The following is a 26,044-nucleotide window of genomic DNA, read 5'->3' as shown; positions in this document are numbered from 1 at the left end:
AGGGTGTGTAGGAGGAATTTCTGGAATTCCTTGACTGCCGCCAATCCACTTTGGACACCGTTTCCTGATAGGTTGCACCTTAGGACACACACTTAGGCATTTTCATGTTTCCAAATGTACTAGGAAGCTAACTTGCTTGGCCTGCCTCTGATCAAAAGTCCTCAGCTTTATTTGGCACTGCTTATTCTAGACTGAACAGTCACTTCAAACAAGGATTTAATAATGTTATAATGATCAGGTTCTGTTCAGTATAAAATGTACCCTATACTGTACAATGATGCTTGAAGTGGCTTCGAAAAGTATTTGGACTTAAAATGTAACATGTAATTCATTAATATTACTCAGTGCTTATTTGTTTAATTACACCGTAACAACATCACCTTAAAATAAAGTGTTGGGTTAAGGCTAAAATTGACACTTTCCAGTTGTCAGATGTTCCAAATGTGATGAACACAATGTAAACTTGAGGGGATCTGATTTCATAAAGCCAGTTCACAACAAAACCCAACAAACATGTCCGTTGCTGTTAGTCTGTATTGTGAGTTAACCTATACGGCTAAAAATCAGTGGGACACCAGTTGGTTATTGCAAAAGAATGACTGTGAAGTTGGTTTCTAATACGCTCTAAATGCTCCTTGCCATTTGGTTTTGTTGATATTTTGTATCATTTCATATTATTTTGTTGCAACAATTCATAATTTTTTTTTAAAGTGTGACCTGGCTGCCCAAAAATGCTCAAATACCTCTTTGAGAGCCACCATATAAAGGCAGATGCAAAATGATCATTTCCAATGTCTAATTCAAATGAATTAATAAATATAGTCATAAGGAACAGTCTCTGGAACATTTTTAGAATGCTTTTTGGCATTTTTTCAACATTCATTTTTAAAGACCTGGCTGTGATATTCCAATCTTGGGGTTTGTTCAGCATAGGCTACTTGACAAAATCCACCCTGAAGGTTTTCTTAAGTCTTGATCCCCGGGATTGGCTCGGTTTAATTTTCTTGCTCCTTCACCTAATTTAAGATTTTAAAATCCATCTAAAGAAGATTTTATGCTCTGAATGAGAGTTCAAATCGCTTATGAAACCTCTTTTGCGGATTCTCCTGTAATATATCATACAACAAATGTTCCTTTAGCATCTCCTTCAAAGTGCTGAAACACTCAGACTTTAATTAAACATTAAACTTAATGAGACCCATTACAATCAAATGCCAAGTGCCTCTTAATACCAGCAAATGAAACCAGAAAAATGGACTGATATTTAAATCTTAAAGAGAAAAATCAAAAAATACAGATAAAACAAGAGAAACAAGCCAGTCTGAATCCAGAATTATTTAGCATTTTGTTATGTGGGCCAGATGAACAAGGCTAATAGGATTTACTTTGACTGGAAAGAGGGCCGAGGGAGATTGGGAAGTGGGAGGCCATCCCGCCTTTACCCCCTGTTGCTTAGTAGCCCACCCAGAGCAGTCATGTGATTCTGGCAGGCATCTAGCACTGATTAGACCTTTAGTAGTGACCAAACCTGGCAACTTCCACCCAAGCTACAGGAATATATTATGGACTTAATTATAAACAGGTCGGCCCCTTGCTAACAAGCCACTTTAGAAACTGCTACTAAAATACCCTGAATTCATGTCTTGTTTGTGCTCAGTGATGTCATAGCCAGTGTGTTTCGATGGCAATAACAATAATTTGTTATAAATAAAACAATTAAATTAAATGTACTGTAAATTTCTGAGGAAATCAGAAACAACTGTTGTTTTTCAGTGCAGCAAGAAATGGGTTGTCATTAGGGCCTTTCGCACCGCTTTAGTTCCAGAACTAAATGTACTGTACTAAAGTACTGGGGCGATTCTGCGCAAATTATTTCCCAGTACCATTTAAAGGGTTGCATTAGCACCGACAGTATGTTCTAGGAAGTGATGTAAGCCGTCGACAGCGACATCATTTGTGCGCAGCGTTCAACAACGAAAAAAAAAATAACAATGTTATCAGCAGAAGTTATATTATATTTGATAATTTTTACAGATATGCTCATGTTAAGGTCACTCAGTATTCTGCAGTGTGTGTGTGTGTGTGTGTGTTTGTGTTTGTGTGTGTGTGTGTAAAACAGTAAAAACAGTAATATTGTGAAATATTATTACAACTTAAAATATTGGTTTTCTATTTTAAAGTATTTTAACATTTAATAAAAAAATCTGAATTTTCAGCACCGGTTACTACAGTCTTCATTGTCACAAGATCTCAGAAATCAGTCTAATATGCTAATTTGGTGCTTTAAAAACATTTCTTTTTATCAGTGTTGAAAACAGTTGAGCTGCTTAATATTTTGTGGGAACTGTGACATTTGCTCAGGATTGTTTGTTAATAGGAAGTTAAAAACAAGATTCATGTGACAAAAAAATAAAAAAAATAAAAATACAAATCTTTTGTAACATTATGAATATCTTTACTGTGACTTTTGATCAATTTAATGCACCCTTGCTGAATAAAAGTATTAATTTCTTTGAAAGAAAATTGTAGTTTGGAGTAATTGGGCCTCTTTAAATTCTTAAAACAGATCCAAATATGCTCTTAAGAGCTTTGTATTAAGACTTTATTTCAAGTATCAACATTAACTTGATCACTAACCTAAGCCTATTAAGACACCATTAAATTGGACGATCACATTAAATACTTTCAGAAAAACAAACGTTGTTTAAACGTTCTTGATCATTTCATCTTGTTAGATATAGAGTTTAATGTCAAAGACGGAAAAGCTAATAGGCCTGATGTACCCCTGATTAAATGAATCTCACCTGTCGAGCTTTCGGGGGTTTGCTTGTACAGAAATGCTCAGCTTCTGTAATGTGGGGCTTAAGCTTTCAGAAAACAGGCTTAAAGTAAATCTTGTTGTATTGTGTCAATATATTGATAGAGCCAGATATTTCACTATCAGCATCAAATTTGATTCTGGTCTAGAACGTGTAAACATGTCAAATCCAACCCGTGTCTGTTTTGTTTTTGCGTCATATTTAAGGGCAGTTAAATTGGAAATTTGTGTGCATCAGGCATACTTGCAAATAACTGTCTTGAAGCCAGTGAAAGTGGTAATTTCAGCCTTTTTGGCACACATTATGCATCTGTGATGGTTAGTAAACTAGACTGACCCTAGTGTTCAATCTAGTGTTGCACAAGCTATTGTTAAACTTATTTATGTTGGACATGGTTTTGAAAATCTTTATCCTGAATGTTTATTTTCTTAACAGATTAGGAAGGAAAAGAAAAGGAAGGAGTAAGAGAAAGAACCGTTAACATAAACTTGTTTTGGTGTCAGGTAAACTTCTCAAATCACAGGTCATCCCAGGTCCCCTTTCAAGCCATTTTCCTGTCTTTGTTTTTATTTCTCTTTCATGCCACAAAAGGCTTTTGTCCTACTTTCCTAGGTAGTCTTGAGTGATCAACAAACCCGCATATGAAAGGTCAAGGGTCAAAATATTTTGACCCTTGCCGAACACCATAACTAAAGTAAAAAAAAAAAAAAAAAAAAAAAAAAAATTGTGCTGCCTGTGCACCTTCATTATTATATACTGCTTTCAGAATGCAACATCAGGCATGGTGACATTAATTAATACATACCTTAATTATGAATATATCATTTCATCACATATATACATTTTATTTCAACACAACCTTCTCTTAAACTCATATCCAGACACACTCATTTTAGGAAAAGCGAGGTATAAACAACCTTCAATAAATCATTGGTTTTGTCTCAGTGCAGCTATTTTTGTCTTGAGATTTAGTTTTGACACCTTTGGATTTGCATCCCAAGTCTCTTTTAGTGAAATCACACTGCAAGCAGATTTATTCCATATCTGACTGTAAATGAGAGCTTGCCTTAGATAAAAGCTTTGTTTTATGCCGGCGTATTGGTGTTTTTTCAGCTAGTGCAAAAAGAAGATCTAAGCAATTCACTTTCGGGGGGGCTTAGTTTTGAGTTATGTCAAACGTATATGTTGCTGTTGTTTGTGTGAGACCTAAAGGGTGAAGGTTTATGAAATTCTAATTCTGTTTTGTGCACTCATCCACTATTATTCTTCCATCCTTATTATCAGTGGTGCTTTCTTAAGACATCATTATCATCACTATTGCTTATACAATGGGTTAGTGATTTGAACAAACTCCTCAATATTAAACTTTGATGTGTTACTCAGCTGTTTTTATTTTATATTATTTTATGTTTTACTTATTTAAAAGGGGTTTACATCTTTTGGATGATAAAACAGACAAAAAAAATTGCTAAACATTATACATTTAAACATAAAGCACCTTATGAACATGGCGATACTCTGGCCATCCACAATACAGTGGTACTTCCATTTCATGCTGCAAGTGTCCTGCACAACGGCAAAATGGTAATAGTTAATGAATCAACCCTCGGAATGGGTTTAAACCTAAAACCTTTCAGTAAGCAGCCCAAATCTTTAACTGCTAGGCTGCACTAATCTATTTCCCACTAAAATCTGTTCTGTTTTGACATATTTTACTTATTCATTTTTCTTTTGTACTGATTTTCTTGTTCTCTCTTTCTCATTCTCTTTTTCATTCTGTTTGTAAGTATGCAGCTGTATGATTATGGGTTTATGAGTCTAAGAAAGCTTTCTCTTTATTGGATACGGTAAATCTGGCTGGTAATGTGAGATGACATTAATATTGAATAAGACAGAGAGAGGAATACCAGGTGAGAAAATGAATTTCCATATGCTGACTATAATAAATACACTGTAAAAAATTTAACGTAAAATCAACAGTAACTTACTGGCAACAAATAGCCAGCAAGCTTCAGTATTTTATTCCACGGTAATATTACTGTAAATCTGACTACAGTAGTTCACAACATACTGTATAATAACTTACAGTATATTTATAATGTAAAATTAATTACAGTTCATGTTTTTGCACTGTATTTTAAAATACTGTAAAGTTACTATGCAATATAATTGATTACGGTAGTTTTTATATTCACATATACGCATATATACACAACATATAACTAACTACAATCTGTTACATGCTTAAAAAATAATGAAATATAAAGGCTTCTATGCCAATAAAATTTCACACAGTTATATTACTGATTATTAGATGTCACATAAATTATGACAACACTCAGAAGTCCATTTAAAAACTTTTATTACAATTTAATTCATTAAACGGTAAAAACACTCTCCAGACTTGACAGGGCCAATGCAGATCCCAGGTTTTTGCTGCCTATAGAGAACAAAACACAAAAACTAAGTTGCACTAAAGCTTGACAGACATCAATGTGATAAACAGACTTGAAAATGACTTACCTCTTTATTAACCGAAGAGCGATACTCGTCAAAGTCAAAGTCACCATTATTTATATAGCGCTTTAAACAAAATACATTGGGTCAAAGCAACTGAACAACATTCATTAGGAAAACAGTGTCAATAATGCAAAAATGATTGTTAAAGGCAGTTCATCATTGGATTCAGTTATGTCATCTCTGTTCAGTTAAATAGTGTCTGTGCATTTATTTGCAATCAAGTCAACGATATCGCTGTAGATGAAGTGTCCCCAACTAAGCAAGCCAGAGGCGACAGCGGCAAGGAACCGAAACTCCATCGGTGACAGAATGGAGAAAAAAACCTTGGGAGAAACCAGGCTCAGTTGGGGGGCCAGTTTTCCTCTGACCAGACGAAACCAGTAGTTCAATTCCAGGCTGCAGCAAAGTCAGATTGTGCAGAAGAATCATCTGTTTCCTGTGGTCTTGTCCTGGTGCTCCTCTGAGACAAGGTCTTTACAGGGGATCTGTATCTGGGGCTCTAGTTGTCCTGGTCTCCGCTGTCTTTCAGGGATGTAGAGGTCCTTTCTAGGTGCTGATCCAGCATCTGGTCTGGATACGTACTGGATCCGGGTGACTGCAGTGACCCTCTGATCTGGACACAGACTGGATCTGGTGGCCACGGTGACCTCGGAACAAGAGAGAAACAGACAAATATTAGCATAGATGCCATTCTTCTAATGATGTAGCAAGTACATAGGGTGTTATGGGAAGTGTTTCCGGTTCCGGTTTACCTAATTAATGCAGCCTAAAAATCTTTAACGGATTTGGATAATAAAAGCAGGACCGGGCTAATATGGTCATACTTCCTGGTTCTAGTAAGAACTCTTGCTGCTGCATTTTGGACTAGCTGTAGTTTGTTTACTAAGCGTGCAGAACAACCACCCAATAAAGCATTACAATAATCTAACCTTGAGGTCATAAATGCATAGATTAACATTTCTGCATTTGACATTGAGAGCATAGGCCATAATTTAAATATATTTTTGAGATAGAAAAATGCAGTTCTCTTACGAGAGCTCTCTCGTACTGCGTCTTAGCTAAGTTTGTCTTGCGTCTTAGCTTGGCTTGTTCTGCGGCAACTGCACAGCCTATCGAGCGCACGCTGATGCAACATCAGACCAATAAGGGCGCTTCGCGCCCTTCTTGCCACTTCCCGCCGAAACGGGTGTGGCCCAACCTATAAAAGGAGCTCGAAAAGGCTGACTCACCTGATTTTTCATCTCTTCAGCGAAGCTCACGCATCGCTGGATCACGGAGGAAGCAAGCGCCGTCTGAGAAGCATATCAGCGGGACGAGCCATTCTGAAGCTGCTGGCCTCGCCGCTTTCCACTGCCGTTCCTGCTGCGCTGCCGGCGCCTATATCCTTTATATCCTTTGTATCCTTATATATCCTGTGTGTGTTCACCCTGCGACGCACACTCACAAAAGAGCTGAGTCTTTTTAAAGATGCCCTGCAGGCTGCGTCTGCGCTACACACCATGGCCACGCTGCAGATTTTCCAGGGCGATCTCCTCCGCAAGCTGGATGAGATGGGACCTTAAGCGATCTGTCTCGCGGATCTGAGGAGTGCTTCGGATCTCTCCCTCCGCGCTACTAAGTCCGCTGCACAGGCCATGGGACGGGTTATGGCTTCCGCTACGGTGGCTGAGAGGCATTTGTGGCTGACGCTTTCTGACATCAAGGAATCTGAGCGCGCTGCGTTCCTCGACACGCTGCTGACTCCTGCTGGCCTCTTCGGATCATCTGTCAACGAGTTTGTGGAGAGATTCGCCGAGGCCCAGAAAGCTTCGCAGGCGTTCAAGAACTTCTTGCCGAAGCGCTCCGGTTCTGCAGCTAGCCGCTCTAGGCCGGCCCCACAGAGCTCTCAGTCACGCCCACCGCCTCCAACTGCATCATCGCGACAGCGTCAGCAACGCAGCTCGGGACCCCGTTCTCGCTCTTCAAGCCGTTGCCCCGCGCCGCGGGAGCCGCGGCAGAGGATTGCGGTGAAGCCAGAAGCCCTGAAAACATCCTAGCACTGCTGGGAAAGCTCCGGTGTTCGAGTTCCGCTGCGGCCGAGCTCTCACCCAAGCGCGCCGCTGTTGCAGTTCCAAGAGTTGTGACTGCCTCAGTGTCTTCTGCAATGCGCAAGCCTGCATGAGTGCCCGCTTGCCTGCACACAAAAGCCGTTATCACGGCTACCCAGATGTTGCACGAAAAGAGTGTTTTTTCTGGTGTTCCGGCCACGGCCGATGGAGCTATAAATGTAAGGACGATGCCCACTCCTCAGTGCCCATCTCCACATGTAAGCACAGCCCTGCACACAGGGCCTGCGCCCATAAAAGCGACTCAAGTCGATCGCGCACACTGCATAGTAAGCGTGCCCACCCCTCAGTGCCCAAAATTACTATGTCACACGCGTCATGTGGTTTCTGTAAAAACGAAACCCGTGCACGCTCGTCCGGCCACGGCCGATGGTGCTATAAATGCAGTGACGATGCCCACTCCTCAGTGCCCATCTCCACATGTAAGCACAGCCCTGCATACAGGGCTTGCGCACATAAGATCGACACAGATCGGTCGAGCGCGCCGCATAGTAAGCGTGCCCACCCCTCAGTGCCCACAATTACTATGTCACACGCGTCATGTGGTTTCTGTAAAAACGAAACCCGTGCACGCTCGTCCGGCCACGGCCGATGGTGCTATAAATGCAGTGACGATGCCCACTCCTCAGTGCCCATCTCCACATGTAAGCACAGCCCTGCACACAGGGCTCGCGCACATAAGATCGACACAGATCGGTCAAGCACGCCGCATAGTAAACGTGCCCACTCCCCAGTGCCCACATACACTATGTCACATACGGCACGCGGCTTCTGTAAAAACGAGGCCCGTGCACGTGCGCTCTGCACAAGCAGACAGCGAGTTGAAAGTGGTAAATGTGCACATATGCAGCCCACAGTTACTCGCAAACATATCGAGTCCCACGGGACCTGCTCAGCCTTCCCCCAGTCGGTTAAGCGCCGAGGCGGGTCGAGGAGGAGCGATCTGCCCGCTGCTTCGCATCCAGCCCTTAGCCATTCATGCAGATGCATGGTCAGCGCTTCCAGGGGTTTCGGATTGGGGGCTAGGCATAATAAAGAGAGGCTACTCGCTACAGTTTTTTCTACGCTCTCCGCGCTTTTCAGCGCGCGTCGAAACTACGGTCAAAACAGAAGTAGCACACATACTTCAGGCCGAAATATCAAAACTGTTGAGCAAAGGGGCTGTAGAGCCTGTGTCTCAAGCTCAAAGCGAGGGGGGGCTGTACAGCAGATACTTTCTGGTGCCCAAGAGAGACGGGGGTCTCAGGCCCATACTGGATCTAAGACAGCTGAACAAGGCATTGATGAAACGCAGTTTCAAAATGCTTACGACCAGGAAGCTCCTCACGCAGATTCGCAGAGGGGACTGGTTCATGTCAATAGATCTGAAGGACGCGTATTTTCAAATACAGATAGCTTCAAACCACAGGCGATATTTGAGATTCGCCTTCGAGGGCCAGGCATACCAGTTTACAGTCCTGCCGTTTGGCTTGTCCGTGGCTCCTCGTACGTTTACGTATGCGAGTGCTGAATTATTTGGACGACTGGCTGGTTCTGGCCCGATCACGAGCGGAGCTCTTGGACCACAGGGCCGTTTTACTCGATCACCTCGAGAAGCTCGGCCTCAGTGTCAATATGGCGAAGAGTTCGCTGAACCCCAGTCAGATGATTCTGTTTCTGGGTATAGTTCTGAACTCGTGTTCCATGACGGCACAGCTGTCACCACAGCGCGTGACGGGCATTCAGCGTGCAGCGAGTTCTTTCCGCTGCGGCGCGACCGTGTCGCTCAAACACTGTCAGAAGATGCTGGGCCTCATGGCCTCTCCGGCTCTGCAGCTGGGCCTGCTCCGCATGCGCCCCCTGCAGTTTTGGCTGAAGGCGCGGGTGCCGCGCAAAGCGTGGGGGTCTGGCCGGCTGCATCTCAAGGTCAATCAGAGCTGTGTCACAGCTCTGGCACCTTGGACAGCGAACGGCTGGTACCGATCAGGTGTAAGCCTGGGGACTTCCCCGAATGTGAAGATGGTGTCTGCTCGAGGGCAGACCGTCCTTTGGCCTATGGTCAGAACGGGAAAAGCTCCATCATATCAACTGTCTGGAAATGCTGGCAGTGGAGAACGCGCTGATGCGCTTTTGCCCCCAAATCAAGGATCACCACGTCTTAGTCCGTTCGGACAACATGTCTGTGGTGTCCTACATAAATCGCCAGGGCAGTCTCGGGTCCCGAAATCTGTACAGGCTAGCGGAACACCTCCTGGTTTGGGCTCAGCGCAACGTGCGTTCACTGAGGGCAGTGCATGTGCCTGGGCTACAGAATCTGGGTCCAGACAGGCTGTCCAGAGGCAATGTTCCTACGGACGAATGGTCTCTACACCCGCAAACAGTCCGGCTGTTGTGGGAGAGATTTGGCAGGGTGGAGGTGGACCTCTTCGCGTCCCACGAAAACGCTCACTGACCCGCGTTCTTTTCCAAGAACGAAAGCGCGCTGTCACGGGAATGGCCGTGCTGCCCGCTTTATGCTTTCCCTCCCGTCTCCCTCCTTCCGCAGGTGATAGAACGGGTGAGAGAAACGAGATGTTCAATACTGCTTGTAGCACCTCTTTGGAAGAACCAACCATGGTTCCCACATTTGATGCAGTTAGCAGATGTCGCCCCGTGGCCGGTACCGTTGAGGAGGGACCTCTTCTCGCAGGCCAGGGGCTCGATTTGGCACCCTCAACCGGAGTTGTGGTCCCTCCATGTGTGGGCGCTCAACGGTTACCCGCTGATCTCGCAGTGGGAGTGCTAAATACCATCACTCAGGCTAGAGCTCCGTCGACACGACATCTGTATGCCTCGAAGTGGTCGGTGTTCTCCAGCTGGTGCACAGCTCGAGGATATTCACCCCTTAGTTGTGAGGTGACGGAGGTTCTCTCCTTCCTACAGGAGCTGTTGGATAAGGGCAGAGCCCCATCCACGCTCAAAGTTTATGTGGCGGCCATTGCAGCGTTTTCTGAATCAGCGCTCGGTCAGTCAATAGGAAGGAATGATTTGGTCATCCGGTTCCTCAGAGGAGCTAGGAGGCTGAATCCTCCCAGACCTCCATCAGTCCCTATGTGGGACCTCGCGGCGGTTTTGGAGGCCATGAAGGGTCCCCCTTTTGAGCCTATCCAATCGGTTAGCCTTCAGCATCTGTCGTTCAAGACAGTATTCTTGTTGGCTCTCGCTTCGGTGAAGCGTGTGGGTGATTTGCACGCACTCTCAGTGAGCCAGTCGTGCTTGGAGTTTGGGCCTAATGACTCAAGGGTCACACTCAAACCTAGGCACGGTTATGTGCCGAAATCCCTCAACACGCCGTTTCGGGCTCAGGTTATTGCCCTGTCTGCCCTGCCGGTGTCAGGAGAGGATAGAGACTCGAGTCTTCTTTGCCCTGTCAGGGTTTTAAGAGCTTATGTGTCTCGCTCTGCTGCCTTTCGGCAGACGGAGCAGCTCTTTGTCTCGTTCGGTGGACGTTACAAGGGAATGGCTGTTTCGAGTCAGACTCTATCCAGATGGATAGTTGACGCCATAGCGCTAGCTTACGCTTCCAGGGGCCTTCAGTGCCCATTGGGCGTCAGAGCACACTCCACAAGAGGCGTCGCCTCGTCGTGGGCGTGGTCTACTGGGGTCTCCTTGCAGGATATATGTATGGTTGGGCCTCGCCGGTTACATTTATCAGGTTCTATAACCTGGAGGTTCCCGCCTTGCAAGCAAGACTGTTGTCGGTATAGTCGAATCAGAGCCCTGAGGGGAATTCTGAGTTCATGAGCGTTATGCGCTGCCGACTGTTATATGGGCAGTATTGCGTAAGACCCGCATTGCCACATTGGTCAGGCCTTGCCTCGGCTGTGTGAGGTCATATTGCCGCATCTACGGATGCTGCTAGATATCGGACGGAGGGCTTTCCCCCTTTCTGTCCTGGACTCTCTGTGAGTCCCTCAGGTGACTGTGCACTGTAAATCCTGGGCGTTGCTTCAGGTTTATTGGTGTGTGATCCCTGCACGCACGGCGCACGGGTTCCCGTAGCGTCTTAGCTAAGACGCAGTACGAGAGAGCTCTCGTAAGAGAACGTACTCGGTTACTAAACGTAACCTCGGTTCTCTCTACAAGAGCGAACGAGTACTGCGTTCTCTGCCGTGCGCACGATTCACTCTGGTTCGCTTCTGCGATGAAATAAATCAGGTGAGTCAGCCTTTTCGAGCTCCTTTTATAGGTTGGGCCACACCCGTTTCGGCGGGAAGTGGCAAGAAGGGCGCGAAGCCTTTTTTGCTTCAGTATTTCGTGAAAAGAGACTTTTCCCGTAGCGTCTTAGCTAAGACGCAGTACTCGTTCGCTCTTCTAGAGAGAACCGAGGTTACGTTTAGTAACCGAGTACGTTTTACAAATGCTAGAAACGTGGCTTTCTAAGGAAAGATTGCGATCAAATAGCACACCTAGGTTCCTAACTGATGACGAAGAATTGACAGAGCAACAATCAAGTCTTAGACAGTGTTCTAGGTTATTACAAGCAGAGTTTTTAGGTCCTATAATTAACACCTCTGTTTTTTCAGAATTTAGCAGTAAGAAATCACTCGTCATCCAGTTTTTTATATCGACTATGCAATCCATTAGTTTTTCAAATTGGTGTGTTTCACCGGGCTGCGAAGAAATATAGAGCTGAGTATCATCAGCATAACAGTGAAAGCTAACACCATGTTTCCTGATGATATCTCCCAAGGGTAACATATAAAGCGTGAAGAGTAGCGGCCCTAGTACTGAGCCTTGAGGTACTCCATACTGCACTTGTGATCGATAGGATACATCTTCATTCACTGCTACGAACTGATGGCGGTCATATAAGTACGATTTAAACCATGCTAATGCACTTCCACTGATGCCAACAAAGTGTTCAAGTCTATGCAATAGAATGTTGTGGTCAATTGTGTCTAACGCAGCACTAAGATCCAATAAAACTAATAGAGAGATACACCCACGATCAGATGATAAGAGCAGATCATTTGTAACTCTAAGGAGAGCAGTCTCAGTACTATGATACGGTCTAAATCCTGACTGGAAATCCTCACATATACCATTTTTCTCTAAGAAGGAACATAATTGTGAGGATACCACCTTTTCTAGTATCTTGGACAGAAAAGGGAGATTCGAGATTGGTCTATAATTAACTAGTTCTTTGGGGTCAAGTTGTGGTTTTTTGATGAGAGGCTTAATAACAGCCAATTTGAAGGTTTTGGGGACATATCCTAATGACAATGAGGAATTAATAATAGTCAGAAGAGGATCTATGACTTCTGGAAGCACCTCTTTTAGGAGCTTAGATGGTATAGGGTCTAACATACATGTTGTTGGTTTAGATGATTTAACAAGTTTATACAATTCTTCCTCTCCTATAGTAGAGAATGAGTGGAACTGTTCCTCAGGGGGTCTATAGTGCACTGTCTGATGTGATACTGTAGCTGACGGCTGAATGGTTGCAATTTTATCTCTAATAGTATCAATTTTTGAAGTAAAGTAGTTCATAAAGTCATTACTGCTGTGGTGTTGGGAAATGTCAACACTTGTTGAGGCTTTATTTTTCGTTAATTTAGCCACTGTATTGAATAAATACCTGGGGTTATGTTTGTTTTCTTCTAAAAGAGAAGAAAAGTAATCGGATCTAGCAGTTTTTAATGCTTTTCTGTAGGATATGTTACTTTCCCGCCAAGCAATACGAAATTCCTCTAGTTTTGTTTTCCTCCAGCTGCGCTCCATTTTTCGGGCTGCTCTCTTTAGGGTGCGAGTATGCTCATTATACCATGGTGTCAAACTGTTTTCCTTAACCTTCCTTAAGCGTAAAGGAGCAACTTTATTTAAAGTGCTAGAAAAGAGAGAGTCCATAGTTTCTGTTACATCATCAAGTTGTTCTGAGGTTTTGGACATGCTAAGGAATTTGGTTACATCAGGAAGATAACTTAAAAAGCAGTCTTTTGTGTTAGAAGTGATGGTTCTTCCATACTTGTAACAAGAAGTAGAATTTACAATTTTGGCTATATGAAGTTTGCACAGAACTAAATAATGATCTTAGATATCATCACTTGGCTGAATAATTTCAACACCATCAACATCAATTCCATGTGACAGTATTAAATCTAGAGTATGATTTCGACAATGAGTAGGTCCTGAAACGTGTTGTCTAACACCAATAGAGTTCAGAATGTCTATAAATGCTGATCCCAATGCATCTTTTTCATTATCAATGTGGATATTAAAATCACCAACTATTAAGACTTTATCTGCAGCCAGAACTAACTCGGATGTAAAATCACCAAACTCTTTAATAAAGTCTGTATGGTGCCCTGGTGGCCTGTATACAGTAGCCAGTACAAACATAACAGGGGATTTATCATTAACTTTTGTTTCTCTGGATAATGTTATATGAAGCACCATTACTTCAAACGAGTTATACTTGAAGCCTGCCCTCTAAGAAATCCTGAAAACGTTGTTATAAATTGAAGCAACACCTCCACCTTTGCCTTTTAGACGCGGCTCATGTTTATAACAGTAATCTTGGGGGGTGGACTCATTTAAAATAATGTAATCATCAGGTTTTAGCCAGGTTTCTGTCAAACAGAGTACATCTATATTATGATCAGTGATCATATTATTTACAAAAAGTGTTTTCGTAGAAAGGGATCTGATATTCAATAAGCCAAGTTTTATCATTTGTTTATCCATATTGCTTCTGTTTTTTATTTGTTGAACCTCAATTAAATTGTTAATCTTAACTTGGTTTGGACGTTTTTTGTTTTTTCTAGTTCGGGGAACAGACACAGTCTCTATAGTGTGATATCTAGGTGAAAAAGTCTCTATGTGCTGAGAATTAACTGACCTCTGTGACGGGAGGCAGCTAGCAGATGGTCGGTTTAGCCAGTCTGTCTGCTTCCTGACCTGGGCCCCAGTTAGTCAAGTATAAACACTAAGACTATTTGCCATATTTCTAGAGAGAAGAGTGGCGCCACCCCAGGAGGGTTGAAGACCATCTCTTTTAAACAGGTCAGGTCTGCCCAAAAGCTTGTCCAATTTTCTATGAAACCTATGTTATTCTGTGGGCACCACTTAGACATCCAGCCATTGAGTGATGACAATCTGCTATGCATCTCGTCACCACGGTAAGCAGGGAGGGGACCAGAGCACATTACAGTGTCTGACATCGTGCTTGCAAGTTCACACACCTCTTTAATGTTATTTTTAGTGATCTCCGACTGGCTAAGTCGAACATCATTAGCACTGGCATGAATAACAATCTTACTGTATTTACGTTTAGCATTAGCCAGCATTTTTAAATTTGCCAAGATGTCAGGCGCTCTGGCTCCCGGTAAACATTTGACTGTGGTGGCTGGTGTCTCCATATTCACGTTCCGTACAATAGAATCACCAACAACTAGAGCACTTTCATCAGGTTTCTCAGTGGGTGCATCACTGAGTGGGGAGAACCTGTTTAATGTTTTGATCGGAACAGAGGAGCGGTGTTTTGACCCACGACTACGCTGCCTCACCGTCACCCAGTTGCCCTGCTGCAGGGGCTCTGTTTCCGGAACCGAACAATGTACAGGAATCCCTGAGCTAGACGCATCCAAAGCCGTATCTAGAGGCCTAACATTCTTACTGTCCTCAATTAAAGTTTGGATGCGTGTCTCTAATTCTGAAATCTTCTCTGTCAGCCTAACTATTTCCCTGCATTTATCACATGTGAATCCCTCATCAGCGACAGAGATAGATAAACTGTACATGTGGCAAGAGGTGCAAGTAACAATGACGGGAGAAGCCATTACTCACCGTGCTTGATGAAAATTCTTACTGCGGTTGTTTGATGAACTTGTGAAAAACTGGAGCGAGAGGAGAAAAGAAAACAGCGATAGGTTCGAATGAAAACGCTAATGACAAGCTAACGAGTGCTAACGCTTTGCAGGTGTACTGCACTCACGGATATAAAATAAAAGTGAACGATAAAAGTTAATCTGATAAGATTGATCGATAATATCAGAAATATGGTGTGAATTAAGTTATATTTTACCACTTTAAAAAACAGAGAGTGATAGTAAGATAAAGATTCTAGAGAAAAAATAAAATAAAAACGATTTGCTACAGAAAGCCAACAGGAAGTAGAGAAAACACTGTCCCACTGTCATCAGCACGCTGCAATGTCGAACAACATACACGGTGAAAGAAATGAAAAACAAATTCAACACTGCATAGTTATCCTGATCTCCTCGATCCGTTACAAAGCTAAAACCGCTCTCATTTTATGAATTTTACTGCGTTCTTCAATAGCTGAAAATGACTTACCTCTTTATTAACTCATCAGCCCGCTGCAATGTCGAACAACATACACACTGAAAGAAATGAAAAACATTCAACACTGCATAGACCTACACAGAGATATTCGTCTCACAATGCATCCCCAGATGTGGAAGTGAAAGAACATTGCATAACCTGGCATCTCATATTTACACCACTGTGTGATTTGTCAGCACTTGGTGTAATCACTGCATGGTTACGATACATATGTGTACGAAGGCCAACGGCAGTTTTGAAGTTACATGGACACTGGAAAAATCCACAAGAGAATCTATAGTTTGCAAGATTCCTGTGTTCCTTAGCATGTCTTACAAATTCTGGAATAGACTTTACAGAGTACTGACACACTTTGCAAGAGAAAGGCATTTCTAATCTTATTTCCAAGCAATTTTAACTTTAGATGCAGTATTCACCCATCCATATCTGGTGACTTCACAAAGGATTTTTACCTGTAAGACAAAGAGACACATGGATCAGTTAAAACATAAAAAGGTTACAAAATAATTCCAATATATAAAATCAAAATAAATAAATTGAAAAGAAAAAAAATTTCAAAGACCAGAAATGACAAGCTAACAACTTAAATGCAACTTAAAAATAGCAACTAAAAAAACTTAACATATAATTTTAGTAAATTAAATAATTGAATGCTAGTATTAATTATTCAACCTGTGCATTTCATTTATTACTTGTAAAAAAGATGGCTAATCTATTAAATTATTATTATAATAAAAGGGGGCGGCAGTGGCTCAGTGGTTCATGTAGGTTGTCTACAAACCGGAAGGTTGGTGGTTCAATCCCCGGCTCCACCTGACCAAGTGTCGAGGTGTCCTTGAGCAAGACACCTAACCCCACCTGCTCCCGATGAGCTGGATGGCGCCTTGAATGGCAGACACCGCAGTCGGTGTGTGAATGTGTGTGTGAATGGGTGAATGTGAGGCAAAATTGTAAAGCGCTTTGGATGGCCATGTGGTCTGTTGAAAGCGCTATATAAATGCAGTCCATTTACCTTTACCATTATTTATTTATTTACCTATTACAATTAATTTGAGATCTCTTGGGGTCCTAACAGAGACCCGATTTCGAGGGAGAACCTGATTTGTCACAAATAAGAAATGAGAAGCACCCAAAGTGACAAAAAACTGGGATTATAATAGCTATTTTCGTGAATATCACACAATATCAAATATACAACTAAATTATCCGCAGTCCGTTGACAGTGGCTGTATCCAGATATTAATAAACTAGTGCACTTGAAGAAGTTAATGAAAACGAGTGAGCAAAATCCTGTGAACGTCTGGTTGGAAGAAGGACTATACCGAGACGAGGGAATTAATCCGGCGCGACTTTCACTGCCTGTGTATTCACTTTAAGTGTAACTTACATCGGTTGTACTGATGTAATAAATGTATAATATGACTGAAAACACTGTGGTTGTCCCTTCAAGTTGTGCATTACATTAGTGTAATAGGTCGATTTCGAACATAGCTTTAGGCTTAGGCGCTTAAGGCCTCGATTGCGACAGGACACACGCACACAGTGTAAGTTACACACAAATGTTCAGAAACAAGAACATTTCTATTGCTTTGTTCTAAACTTGAAATTATTAACTTACATTAACAGCAAACCTTGTGATAATTAGTATTTGGCTAACGTTAACTGTTTAACGTTAACGTTAGAATGTTTGTGTTACAAACTACTATCAAACTCACCACCGATTATTTAACGTTAACGTTAGTGGTAACGTTAAAACGAATATCTTCCCTTTGGGGTGAAACTTTTTGAAATACACATCTTTAAGATATTGAATAAAATTGTATATCTCACCTGATTGGTTCTTGTTGGTCTTGCTCATCCTCAAAGGCTCAGAAAATGAATTGCAAAATGAGTGCAGGCTGACGGTTTAGATGATTGGTTGCCAGGTACATCCCGTGCGATTCCGCTCTTTATGTAATTAGTGTGTTTAATAGAAAGCAAAATAATAATAATAAAAAAAATATCATGGGAATTGATATTATCTATTTGCCTAGCCTATATTATTGACATCTACATCTCTACAACTACCTCCCACCCACAAAATTGTTGGCTATAACCTATGAGATTAGGTGGTTTTGTGTCAAAATCTGACAACCATAAAGATACGCAATTAAAAAACACCCACATAAAACATTAAACTTTTTTTAACTATATGCTAAATGCCTTAATATATGGGTTACCTTATGAAACGATGTATTATAAAATTCCTTATAAATAAATATATAATTAATAAATAAAATTCCTTGTCTGTTGGATTATTACTGTCATCAATTTAACAGTAATATAAGGATTACTGTAATTATTTTCCCACTCTATTGTTTTTTCAAAGAATAGCATAAATTGACAGCAACTGTCTGTAAACTGTTTCTACAGTAAGCTTTCTCTGATATACAGCAATAATACTGTGAAAACAACAGAAATCATTTACAGTCTAACACTTCCACACCGGCAATGAGAAACTGTAGGTTCATGTGTGAGCAGATCTGTCTGTACCAACTGCATCACAGTGAAGAACTTATGATGAGAATTAAAGAATGCTGTATTTTCAGTGGTTTGAATAATAGCTATTTTGAATCAGTACACATATATATTATTTCAAAAAGTTATTAAAATCAGGAGATGCAGATGAAAGAGACTGATATAGATGACTGCATTCATGTGCTAAACTTAGGGTGGCCAAATGTGCCGTTCATACGGGACACGTCCCGGCCAGGATTTTAATATAGCCTAAAACATCCAGAGCAGTTTGACCAATAACATGCAGGTATTGTACATAATCGACCAATCGTGGGGCTGCTTGTGAGAAGGTGAGATCTAGAGGGAACGATCAAAGCGATGTAAATATGCGCACGTGTTTGTTCGTTTGATTGACTTGAAGCGTCGTTGCGCACAAATCCAAAAAAAAAGCATAAGGAGCCGTCTGCTCTGCTCTTTATAGCTCTCATGAATGTTACACAACGATCGACCTGCACAGAGCAAATAGCCAAAACCTGGATATTTTAGGCATTATTAAAATCTTGGCTGGGACGTGTCCCGTATGAACGACGCATATGGCCACCCTAGCTAAACTACTCGTCACTTACAGTGATAACTCAGTGTAAAGCTTTGGTTGGGGGAGACACACTGATTCACACTGATTCATGACTGACACTCTTATGTTTTTCACCATTGCACAATTTCACACAAGTATGCAACTAATGATTTCATTGAGCCTCAGGATCCCTGTTCAAAGATCTTATTCGATGTACCTCAGGTTCTTTCTGCTACATGAATTATAAATATGAGTTTAGGCTACATTTCCCTTTTTACGTTTCCCTCGATTCATTCATTTCGTCAGGCATTTTGGAGCTCAGCCTATGCTATCGCCTCAGCTCTCCTGAATGGTGACTCCTTCAAAAGAAAAGAGATGACTTAGCATTTCCTTTTGGTTTGGGAAGAGTCATAAAACAGTTTAAAGCGTTTGAGAATTTGCTTTGTCAGTGCCAAGACACTGCAGATAAGGGACCATCAATAAGGGCCACAAGCAGTTGAATCGATGTTTATTTTAGGTGGAATTGAGCCATTTGTTGCTAATGTGCTGAATTTGATTGTGAAGGCATTTTTCTTTTCTTTTTTGTTGACATTTAGTTATTGAGCTCTCTGCCTGTACTAATCTTTAAAAGCCATTTCTGTAAACTTAACTTTAAGTAGTCTAATAAAAATTAAAATGTTTAAATGTTAAAAATGTCCTGTTTTTATCTCATAGAATTTTTTTTTTAAATGTATTATTATTATTATTATTATTTGTTGTATTGACTTTAAAAGTATTAAAATGTGTTATATTTCATTCCCATAACCATGCAGGTACACTGAAAATGATTTATATAAAAATGTATATAGTAGCTGAATATAGTTGGCCATAAAAAGAGTGACTGTTTGGAACATTTTTTAAACTAAAACACTTAAGACTTAAGAAATAATAAAGGGTAGATATACTGAGAAGCTCAGAAATTGGATGGGATGTGAAACATCGGTTGTAAAACAGACAGACAGAGGGAAAGTGAGGTGCTTACAAATTCAGTACCAGTCTGGAGTGAGGATAGACTCTCTAGGGTAAAGCTTTTGACATTTAACTAGACCATCCATAAACAGAGCAGAGCAAAGCCATTGACATTCATTCTGTCTGGCAAAGTTTTTCTCTGGCTGATTTCGCTCTGCTTGCCTCACTCTGCTGCAATCTGTCATATCGGACAACACATTCTTCCTCAATGTAAAAGGCTGTAATTCACTTCAGAAATGTCTCAGCAAAAGTGAAAAGTGATAATGCTTTGGTGAAAAACATATTCTAATGATTAAAGTTGTAGCTATTTAAAGTTGATATCAAACCACCTTGAAACCATTAAAACATGATCAAGGAATATTTATATTACTCATTTTATTAATCATTTTCACTTGAATATGATATGGCATAAGATCATTGGGAAAACATCTACCTTAAAAAATAATGCATACTGTTCTCTGCAGTTTGTGGAACCAACACATTTTATTATTATTTTCTTTTTCTTTTTTTTCACACAAATTAGGATTACAGGTGCAGATTTTTGATTCATACAGACTTATTTTTCCATGGTTCCTTGCACAATATTGTGTTATTATGATCTTAAAACACTTTGTAATTTGTAAACTATTACTAATAAATGTTTACATTTGCATCACATAACCAGCTTCATAAGTATTGCTTTTTTGACATGGTAAACTTGTTTGGTAGCTCACCTGGTACGGCATTGTTCTTTCAATGAGAAGCGCTATGGTATGAATCCCATTAAAGAGTGGTTCTCAATTCCAGTTTTTGTGTACCACTCTGCCCATTTTGGATGTATCTCTTATAACTTCCAACATTTGTTCTATTTGATCATAAGTGGCCTGTGAAGTGGACATCACAGGATATTCTGCCATGATTCTAATTCGAAGGGAGCATATATATACAATTCAGAAGGCATGAAAGTGTGCGAGATTTGAATTGAAATTGTTTTTATTTACAGAGGTATATTATGTCACACTTCACAGTTCTTTAATGAGTTTCATCTGTATGTGAAGAAGCTGAGGCTGTGGCATAGCGCAAATCCGTCAATGAATATTCCAAAGTGAAGTAAATTTAATTTCCTGTTCTCAGGGAGTAGAGAGCAAAGTAGGGAATTCTGTTTAGGGAATTCATTCGCAAAGCTCTCCGCTAAAGAGCTGATTATCTGAATCAGGTGCGTTAAAAAAGAGAGGCATGCAAAATATGCATAGTGGTGGTATGCAACTTGCAAGGACTTTAAATTGAGAATCACTGCCATAAAACGTATTGTTCACTGTTCTTGCATTAGCAGTGCAAAAGGTTGTGGGTTCTATTCCCAGGGAACACATGTTAGGTAAAAAATGTTAACCTGAATGCACTGTAAGTTACTTTGGATAAAAGTGTCTGCTAAATGCATAAATTTAAATAAAACACCAATCATGATAAAAAAAAGTTTAAAGGCTTGTAGAGACGAGCTAAAATGGCGTGATTGCTTCAGCAAATGTATTTTCATCTCACTTGATTTTTGTTAACAGTATTTGTTAGCACTATTGTAGTGTAGCCTTTTGCTACTACTAACTGAACATTTCATTTCTGAACTGCCATGATATTGATACCTACAACCACAAATGTAATAATATGTTGCCAGGTTTTACGTATATTATAATGTAATATATGTTACATTTTTAAATAGCAAACATTTCAGTCAATTAAAAACAGTTAAAGACAACTATCTCTTGGGGCTATTAAGTGTATTAGTTTAGCCTCATGCTACATTGTTGATTTTATAATCTCTGTGGCTTCTACACTGTTAGTATCTTTGGTTAGTTTAATCCCATTATTAAACAGTGATTCTGTGGTGTGATCACGAGAGAGCTAAAGCTATGTTAGCATAGCATGCCCCTCCATGCTCTATCACTCTTTACCTATTCATTAATTCAGCTGTGACTGATGGGTGCTTGCCAGAGCACTCCATCTTTTGTGTAATTAAACAGCTGTCTTTGTTGAAGCCATATGAAAAAAAAAAAGAAATGTACCCCTCCCCCACCATACATTTTTTGCTGTAGAGCATCCCTAGTGACCAGGCTAGCATTAGATTAATTAACAGGCTGAGTGGTCATGTTGATTGCTTCATTATTTGTGCGATAAGCATCTTGTGGAGGTGTCAGATTGATGTTCTGGATTTGACATTAATCCACGCTAAAGATGTTTAATAACCACAGTCTGGACTGAAGACACAAATCAGGGCCCACACAGTCTTTAAAGTGTTGCTTTGTTTTAGGACCCAGATTTGATGATGTCATAATGAGAGTGTGGGCTCTCACACCCATATATTTTTTTAGCCAAATAACAAAGATTTAAATGATAATAAAGGCTTTGCTTTGGGATTTTAAGGGAGGACAGTCACTGTGCTCGTGGATTTATGTTTTGTTGAGGATGGCAGTTTGAGTGTTATGTTGCGGTTATTGTGTGTTAACCAGCAAGGCTTGCTACAAACAAAACAGTTGTTTCATTCTTCTGAAATGAACACACTGACTGAACCTTTATCTGTTTATTAGTATCCCTGAGCTGAAGCTCTAAGGTTAATTCCGGAATCCGTTTTTAAATCAACTTTATTTTACTTCATTCTGAAGCTTACTAATTTGTTTTGCATTTAACATCGTCTTCTGTTGTCCAAACGACAATTTAATATAGTTAAGAAATTTCCTACTACTTGTTTTGCGGTCAATCACAGTCCATTTCTTCTGGCTATTGTTAAAATATTCTAATTTATGTTAATCATATTTGCAGAATATAATATTTGCTGGCAAAATACATGGACTTTCTGATAGCCAAGCGTTTGTTTGGCCTTTGAAAATCACGGTTTAGTTCTAATAAAGTTTGGGGTCAGTGATTTATTTATTAATTTTTTTTTAATTCTAAGTAATAACAGGAATCACAGGAATAAATGAAATGTTAAAATATCTTCAAATCGAAAAAGAGTAATTTTACATTCTTCTAATATTTCAATTTTTACTGCATTTTCAATCAAATAAATGCCACTTTTGTGAGCATAAGAGAGTTCTTTCAAATATAATACACTTTATTACACTTATATACTTTAAAAGGGTATATGACTGAAAGAGAAATTGGACGTCCTTTATATATCCAGCTTTGTTTATTTATATCTCTTAGTCTTAAATATTTTTAAATCCTCTATCTAAATGCCCTTTTATAGCTGACTAAATAACACTAAGACCAGTCGCAGAGCTGAACCTCTCCACGGTTCCGCCCCAAAGCTTTAATCATCCCTCTAAATAACAACTATTCATAAACTTCTCAACGACACAAGCAGTTATCTGTCTCTCTCTCTCTCTCTACACAGACACACAGTAATAAGCACTGATATGAATCACATGTGCCCTTTTATTACGTGTTGCAGGGTAAATTTGACCCAATCCCCAGAGAACCTGAGTCAGCAGCTGCCGTGGCTCCTAGTGTCCAGTGCTGTTATCTAATAAAGTTGCCCGGTCTGCTCTACATTGAAATGTCATGGCCATAATGTATCTACCACTGTTTGTACAGGGAAAGGTCATGACTGCCATCAGGGCCAGTGACATGCACACATATATTGCAGTGTTTTACAGTATTCCATTAGCTTCGTGTTACAGGAGGATAGAATAGCAATGACAGAGTGAATCGCACATGGTTTTGTAAAATTTTTGTGTAAACTGTTTTCTCCTCCACCATACTTAAAGGGTTAGTTCACCCAAAAATTATGTCATTAATAACTCACCCTCATGTCGTTTCAAACCCGTGAGACCTCCGTTTATCTTTGGAACACAGTTTAAGATATTTTAGATTTAGTCCGAGAGCTCTCAGTCCCTCCATTGAAGCTGTGTGTACGGTATACTGTCCATGCTCAGAAAGGTAAGAAAAACATCATCAAAGTAGTCCATGTGACATCAGAGGGTCAGTTAAAAATTTTTGAAGCATCGAAAATACATTTTAGTCCAAAAATAGCAAAAACTACGACTTTATTCAGCATTGTCTTCTCTTCCGTGTCTGTTGTGAGAGAGAGTTCAAAACAAAGCAGTTTGTGATATCCGGTTCGTGAGAGAATCATTCGATGTAACCGGATCTTTTTGAACCAGTTCACCAAATCGAACTGAATCGTTTTAAACGGTTCGCGTCTCCAATAAGCATTAATCCACAAATGACTTAAGCTGTTAACTTTTTTAATGTGGCTGACACTCCCTCTGAGTTCAAACAAACTAATATCCCGGAGTAATTAATTTACTCAAACAGTACACTGACTGAACTGCTGTGAAGAGAGAACTGAAGATGAACACCGAGCCGAGCCAGATAACGAACAAAAGATTGACTCGTTCTCGAGTCAAGAACCGTTTCTGTTAGACGCGTCTGATTGGAGAACCAAGGAGCTGATGATACTGCGCATGTGTGATTCAGCGTGAAGCAGACTGACACACAGAGCGTCTGAAACGAACTGGTTCTTTTGGTGATTGATTCTGAACTGATTCTGTGCTAATGTTATGAGCGCCGGTAAACCGAAGGCTTGAATAAAGGGCAATCATCGCCAATGATGCCATTATGTCGGATATCACAAACTGCTGTGTTTTGAACTCTCTCACAACAGACACGGATGAGAAGACAATGATGAATAAAGTGGTAGTTTTTGCTATTTTTGGACCAAAATGTATTTTTGATTCTAACTGACCCTCTGATGTCACATGGACTACTTTGAAGATGTTTTTCTTACCTTTCTGGAAATGGACAGTATACCGTACACACAGTTTTAATGGAGGGACAGAAAGCTCTCGGACTAAATCTAAAATATCTTAAACTGTGTTCCAAAGATAAACAGAGGTCTCACGGGTTTGGAACGACATGAGGGTGAGTTATTAATGACATAATTTAGATTTTTGGGTGAACTAACCCTTTAACAATGCTCCTTTACCTTTTTCTTACTCGTTCCTGTTAGTTTTATATCATCAGTTATTCCTCAGTGCCCTCATCTTTTTCAGCACACACACTCTCATTTCTGCAGCTGCGTCCTTTGGCTTCTTAACGTAGAGCGTAAGGTAGCCCCTTACAATGCATGAAATACACCACAACACATCCTCTCTTTGGCAGCCTCCATTCCTGCTATTGTCAGCATATCATAATGTGCGTCAAGAGGTAAAATTAGCAAGCTCTATAATGAGTGCTGCTTTTCCTGCGATACACTCACTTGTACCATCTGCGTCTTTTCTTGAGTAATGCTCTTGCTCTGAAGATTCAGGACAATGTAAGTGCTTAGAGGTGAACTAATGTAGTGATGAGATTATCCTGTTATCAGAACAAAAAATCCACATGGATCCTTTTTGGCATTATGTGAGTAACCATAGAAACCAATGATGAGAATGTGAACATCTCAGAGTAGAATCTCTTTGTTGTCTTCTCATAATTACAATAAGTTGAGACACATTATTTATTATTAGTTGCTGTATCTTGTTTGCAAATTATAGCTGATTATATTTATTAATCAACTGTTTTTGGATTCATGTTTTTGCATTATCAAGTGAGCCATTTTTATTTAGTATTGCATGTAATTATATTTATTTTGATATTCTGTTACAGTATGTTGTCCCAAGGCTTAACAGATTGCATAAGTGCATATTCGATATAAATAGATGATATTAAGTCATTAGTAAAAGAAGCCAATCATAAAACACCGCTAATTACAGGATAGGAAATAGTATCTCCCAGTGGGTTAAAACAATGTAGCTGCCAGTGTTAAAATGATTCCTTCTTAATCTCTCTTCAGTTTCTTTTACAGCCAAAAAATCACCTCCTGGACTAGTATATTTCATCCCATTTACAGTGCCTATAAAAAGTATTCATAACCCTTTTCACATTTTTTTTTATTTTTTATTTTATTTTATTTTATGTTGCAGCCTTATGTTAAGCTACTTTAAAAAAAAAATCTACATCAATCTGCACTCCATACATCACAACCCCCACCCCCCCCCCCCCAAATAAACATGGTTTGTAACAAATTTTAGCAAATTTATCAGAAATAAAAAAAAATATCTGATTCCATTGCATAAGTATTAATTTCTGGGACTATACTTATTAGGCTGCACGATTTGAGTAATAATTCATATTTGTAGTAGCCTACAAGCATTACAGGACAAGTAATGTGGCAAAGTTTAATA

At 40.3% G+C, this 26,044-nt stretch overlaps 1 protein-coding gene and 1 long non-coding RNA gene across 5 annotated transcripts in view; one reads left to right on the top strand and one right to left on the bottom strand.

Annotated features, from left to right (window-relative positions):
• LOC132124331 (transmembrane protein 108-like) overlaps window positions 1-26,044 on the top strand; it is a 75,567-nt gene that overhangs the window by 4,708 nt on the left and 44,815 nt on the right. The window contains exon 2 of one of the 4 annotated variants that reach the window (XM_059535325.1): window positions 3,255-3,322. The exons of the other annotated variants lie outside the window; for them this stretch is intronic. The gene's annotated coding sequence lies outside the window, so the exon portion shown is untranslated. The remainder of the gene's footprint in view (window positions 1-3,254; window positions 3,323-26,044) is intronic. 4 annotated transcript variants of the gene reach the window in all.
• LOC132124056 (uncharacterized) lies at window positions 4,946-16,458 on the bottom strand. Its single transcript, XR_009426711.1, has 3 exons — window positions 15,761-16,458; window positions 5,141-5,342; window positions 4,946-5,090 (listed from the first exon to the last, which is right to left on the bottom strand). It is a non-coding gene; the product is annotated as an uncharacterized LOC132124056 (long non-coding RNA).

The sequence above is a fragment of the Carassius carassius genome, chromosome 42 (genome assembly GCF_963082965.1).
Source record: "Carassius carassius chromosome 42, fCarCar2.1, whole genome shotgun sequence".
Taxonomy (NCBI): Eukaryota; Metazoa; Chordata; class Actinopteri; order Cypriniformes; family Cyprinidae; genus Carassius; species Carassius carassius.
This window is presented reverse-complemented; position numbering and strand designations above follow the sequence as displayed.